Below are 6,000 nucleotides of genomic sequence, written 5' to 3' on the forward strand. Positions count from 1 at the left end.
ATGGAAGAATTTACTATGCTTAAGGCTTCAGCTGCTTCAGTTATCATTTGTCTGGGAGATGTAGAGTCAGGGTCCCCCTTTAATAGATCAAATAAGGGTTTTAATTCAGCTGTGGATAATTGCAGATAAAGGCAAAGCCAATTAACATCTCCCAGAAATTTTTGAAAATCATGCAAAGTATGCAAATAAGAAGTCTTAATCTATAATTTCTGACTAGTAAAATGATAAGGACCTCAAATATGACCAAGTACCTGTTAAAGGTTCTTTCTACTTAACTTGGACAATTTTTATTTTTCTCTGCCTGGGCTGGCTTTGAACTGTAATCCAAGGAGTCTTAGCCATAAAAGACCTTTTTATTTCCAATTAAAGCAACAGGAGAACAACAGGAGTAGAGTTTACCTGTAAGTTGTTAAAGACATTTGAAACCTCCCAGTATTCCTTGGTTGCTTACTCTGACTACTCTGGCTTTTGTAGGCTGGTGCCCAATTGGTTTTAGCAGGGTGACTACTTTAAAAAGATTTTAGAAGGATTGGGCCTTTAACCATCCTTCTATTCATAAAAATCCCCACAGACCAAAGGCCAACCAAGTCTACGGCAGCCACGACAGTTTCTGAGACCTGGAGGGGGAAGACACCAATGCTGCCCTGTGGCCACCAAACACAACTTTGATGCTTTTAACCTTGGAGTAAGTCTCAGTTGCAACTCTGTCATGATAGGCAGCCCAACTCTAATCTTGGGGCAGGCAGAGCCAGGGTAGTCACGGGCTGCCATAGTCCACGCAGCTAGCACACATGTTGACCTGTATCTTATGAAGCAAAATGTTAATTTTCGGGTCAGGAAAATTTAGGTTAGTAGTCACATTTGTATAAAATGACTCTGATCCCTCGATCCTAAAGAGTTTATGATAATACAGGAGAGAAAAATGGAAAAGCAAAATCTTAGTCTATATCAAAGAATTGTCATGAACAGACGTACACTTGACTCTTAGCACCCAAGTATAATCAGTTTGGGTTTAAACCTGGGTTTTTTTTTTTCTTTTTGGCTTGGAGTCTGGTGATGAGTCAGGATGCCTCCAGGCTGTTTACTGTGACTCCACCTACAGGCTGCAAGGATCTGTTTAACATAAAACTTAAAAGCAAGTTAAAATAGTAGTTAAAAAGGGCAAGTAATTTTTAAACCATGATGCTAGTTTTTACATGTTTTACCAACAGATAGACAGACATACAGACAGTTGTGCACAAGCTTTGGGAAGCACTTAGAATTGTTCTTTAATTGGCCATGTAAGTTTTCTGGAATTCCAGTGGCAAATGATATTATTTTTCCCATATTCTAGAACCACGTGATTAGTTAGTAAACAAAAAACCTTTCCAGCAAACCAAAATTTTCACAGATTATCCGAGAAACCACATTTTGAGAAACCAGTTCAACTCCCATAGGGAGCTGAAGTGGTACGCTATGACCAGAGAAGGTCCAGGAGATGGGAGACAGGACATGAACAGAACACAGACCACAGACTCACAGCAAGACACCTTTACCTTCCCACATTTGAATTGCAAGGCACCTTTGAATTGCAAGACCACAGTTACAGAGTTACTAGGAGCTGGAATCTCAAAGTCCCTGCCCTGCCTTGAGGAATTCGAGGAATTTTACATGCCCATTACCTGGGGGATGGGTGGGCTCCACCTCCAAAAGTTTTTGGAACCTTGATGGAACCAAGATGGCGCTTGCTAAAACCAATTCTATTATCCACCATGTGGCCAATGCTACAGAAAACAGGATTTAGCCAACAACAAGCAGAACTTAACTGAGTCTCCAAGCTTAACAAATATCAATAACAAGAATAGAAAACCTTTGTGTCTTTCAAAGCAGATGTTAAACAAATATTGGTACCTTTGCAAGCTAACACCAGCCCATCCTATGTCACAGGCAGGCATACAGAGTTTAGAGAGAGGCAGAAAAAGAGACAGAGAGAACTTCGTCTGCCTGACTGCTCATAGAAGTTAGGTAAGTCCTGCAAAATAAGATTGGGCTCAAACTTGAGCAGCTTTCCTGAAGCATTTTAGACTGTCCCCCACTTGATGAGTGACCAGCGGAGCTGAACTAGAGATCTGTTGACTACAAACACCCACAATTGTCACCCCTTGACCTAGCCCAGTGGCTTTATGGAAAATCCAAGCTCCAGGCTAATGGTCACTCACCCTGGTTGGAGTTTCAAATCTGTTGTCGTGGTGGAAGGAAGTAGAGTGCTCGGTCAGGGGAAGTTACCTGGGTGATGGTGTTAGCATTTCCCTAGCCTCAGGTACCTCCCCTCTGCGAGCAGCCTGCACCTAGGAGAGCTGTAAGTCTGCCAGGACTGTCGGTGGGGGCTCACCAGTATCTACCTTTAAAGGAGTTTGTTGTTCTGGATGAAGCTGTGACAATAGGGCTATAACTGATTTCAACATGCTCTCAACATGGGTTAATCTATCTTTAGTAGGCTCATTGTATATTTTTTCCTCAGTGTCTGAGCCATCTGAGTCTTCCTTAGTATCTAGCCCAGTGGGTTCAGATCTTATTAATTTTTTCAGCTCTTTTCGGGCAGCTGCATACGTTCCTGGGGCTGGGCAACACTCATCAGGTCCCTGTTCAGTTTCTCTGATCGACTGAATGAATCTAATCTGTTCATGTCTAGGATCCAAACAATCTCGGACCAGATTCCAAAGAGAAAAAGCGTCCACTGGGGTTTTTTCAGGGCCTTTTGTGTCATAATGTCCCTGAATCCTTTTTCCTATTTTTTTGCCAAACTTCTAAGTTAATGGTTCCTTCCTCTGGAAACCAGGGGCATATTTCCTCGATGAAGTGAAAGAAACGTTGTAACTTACTTTGCCCCACTTTCACTCCCCGGGGATGAAGTGTCCCTTTCAGGGCTTGCATGTACAGCGTGCAACTGTAGCCTTGTCCCATTATATTTACTCCCGACTATACTTTTCTATACTCTCTCTCGCTCTCTTTCCCAAGTGATCGGACATCCACTTACCTCAGCAGGGTGGTCTGCCTTCGTCCCAGGTTTTCAGGTCCCTGTTCGGGCGCCACTATGCCAGAGCCAGCCGGCAGCGAAGAGGAAATCCTGATTGAGGGGGTGAGGATTAAAAAAAAGAAAGATAGACAAGAGAAAAAAGAAGACAAAAGACAAAAGATGGGGTTCAGGAGGTCTGCAGCCCGAGATTGTAACTCAAGACTGCAGCCCCAACACCATTTTTTAATGAAATAGAGGAAGCAATCCTGAAATACATATGGAACAATAAAAGACCTAGAATAGCAAAAACAATCCTAAGCAGAAAGAACAGTGCTGGAGGAATTACAATACCCAACTTCAAGCTGTATTATAAAACTATAGCAATAAAAACAGCTTGGTATTGCCACCAGAACAGGCCTGAAGACCAATGGAACAGAAGTGAAGACCCAGAAATGAACCCACATAATTATGCCTACTTAATCTTTGATAAAGGAGCTAAAACAATAGTCTGGAAGACAGATAGCCTCTTTAACAAATGGTGCTGGCAAAACTGGGTCAACACATGGAACAACTAAAACTAGATCCTTATGTATCACCCTGCACCAAAATCAATTTCAAATGGATCAAAGACCTCAAAATCAAAAAAGACACCCTGAAAACACTAAATGAAGGAGTAGGAGAAACACTTGGCCTCCTTGGCACAGGACGGAACTTCCTTAACAAAGACCCAGAAAGGCTACAAATCAAAGAAAGGTTGGACAAATGGGACTACATCAAACTGCAGAGCTTCTGCAGGGCAAAGGACATAGTTCGCAAGATAAACAAAAGCCAACAGATTGGGAGAAGATCTTTACCAGCCATTCAACAGACAAAGGCCTCATATCTAAAATATATACAGAACTAAACCATTACCTTCCTCCAAAACAAAACCGCAAAGAACCAATAGCCCCCTCATCAAGTGGGCTAGAGACTTAAAAAGAGACTTCTCTGATGAGGAAATGAGAATGGCCAAGAGACATGAAAAAGTGCTCTACATCACTGGCCATAAAAGAAATGCAAATCAAAACAACATTGAGATTCCATCTCACCCCAGTAAGAATGTTCTATATCAAGAAAACTAACAATAACAACTGTTGGAGGGGATGTGGCCCAAAGGGAACCCTACTTCATTGTTGGTGGGAATGTAAACTGGTTCAGCCACTCTGGAAAACAGTATGGAGATTCCTCAGAAGGCTAAACACAGAACTCCCCTATGACCCAGCAGCCCCACTTTTGGTTATCTATCCAAAAGACCACAAACATAATCACACTAAAGCCACCAGCACAACAATGTTCATCGCAGCACAATTTGTCATAGCTAGAATCTGGAACCAACCCAGATGCCCCTCAGTAGATGAGTGGATCAGGAAAATGTGGTACATATACACAATGGAATTTTATGCCTCTCAGAAAGAATGACATTGCCCCATTTGTAAGGAAATGGAAGGACTTGGAAAAAGTTATACTAAGTGACGTGAGCCAGACCCAAAGAAACATGGACTCTATGATCTCCCTTATAGGGAATAATTAGCACAGGTTTAGGCAAGTCACAGCAGAGGATCACAGGAGCCCAATAGCTATACCCTTATGAACACATTAGATAATGCTAAGTGAAATGAGCTCCATGTTATGGAAATGATTGTTATATCACTGTTGTAATTACTTTCAACGTGCCATATGTAACTGTAGCCTCTATTATTGATGATCTTCCTGTATCACCTTCTTGTGGTTGTACCTACACTATCTCTGTATCTTATCTTATCTAAGTATATTGGAAACTGTGTATACTGGTATTAGAACCAGGAAATTGGAAGGAAATACCAAAATCGAGAGACACAGGGTAAAAAAAGACAAACAACTACAAAAGCAATATTTACAAACTGTTTGGTGTAAATGAACTGAACAACTGAACAACTCATGGCGGGGGAGGGGGAAAGAAAAGAGGGAGGGGGAGGGGGAGGGGGGAATGAGGGAAGAGGTAACAAACAGTATAAGAAATGTATCCAATGCCTAAAGTATGAATCTGTAACCTCTCTGTAATTCAGTTTGATAATTTAAAAAATATAAAAAAAGACCATACACTATGATCTGTTTTGTTTTATTCCGGAGATGCAAGTTTGTTTCAATATAAGCAAACCAACAAATATAATACAATACATAAACTTACCCTACTTCAGAAAACAAGTTGGGTATGGGTACACATGCTTGTAATTCCAGCTAATTGGTAGAAGTAAATATGAAGACTGCATTCCATGACAAGTCCCAAGCAAAAGCATGAGCATCTCGGTGAAAAATAAAGCTGGCTGTTAGCAGAGATCTGAGGATCTCAATTCAATGCCAGGCCAGGCAGTAAAGTCCACAAGACTCTTATTTCAAATTAATCATCAAAAAGCCAGATTGGCACTGTTGCTCAAGTGGTAGAGTGCTAAAGTTTAAAAAAATGCTCATAGACAGAGCACAGGCTCTGAGATCAGGACACACACACACACACACACGTGTGTGCACACATGCATACCTGCAAACACATACACACACACTTGAAAGCAAAAGTTCTAGAGGTTCAAAGTAGTATAATACTAGTCTTGCAAATGTGAGGTCCCAAGTTCAAATTTCAATAATCAAGCCAAAACAAATTTTCATGAGAAAAAGGAAAGAATTTTAGATTGTAATGTATGGGAATGGGATAGATTAAAAAAAAACAACTATGAAGTTCTAGATTAACCCAAACATTAGTTTGCTGAAATTACATTGCTTTTGTTTTTCTGTTATTAACTACAACAACAGCAACAACAACAATAACAACAACAAAAAAACATTTGCCCTACTTTGCCAGATTAAAAATTATTTCATTACTGGAAAATCCTACTGGCATATTCTGTTTGTTCATGCTTTCAATAGTAAATAGAGATTCAGCATGAGAATGTCAACACAATTGAGCTGACTACAGTGAATTAAATCTTCAAAGA

The sequence above is a fragment of the Perognathus longimembris genome, chromosome 5 (assembly GCF_023159225.1).
Source record: "Perognathus longimembris pacificus isolate PPM17 chromosome 5, ASM2315922v1, whole genome shotgun sequence".
Classification (NCBI taxonomy): domain Eukaryota; kingdom Metazoa; phylum Chordata; class Mammalia; order Rodentia; family Heteromyidae; genus Perognathus; species Perognathus longimembris.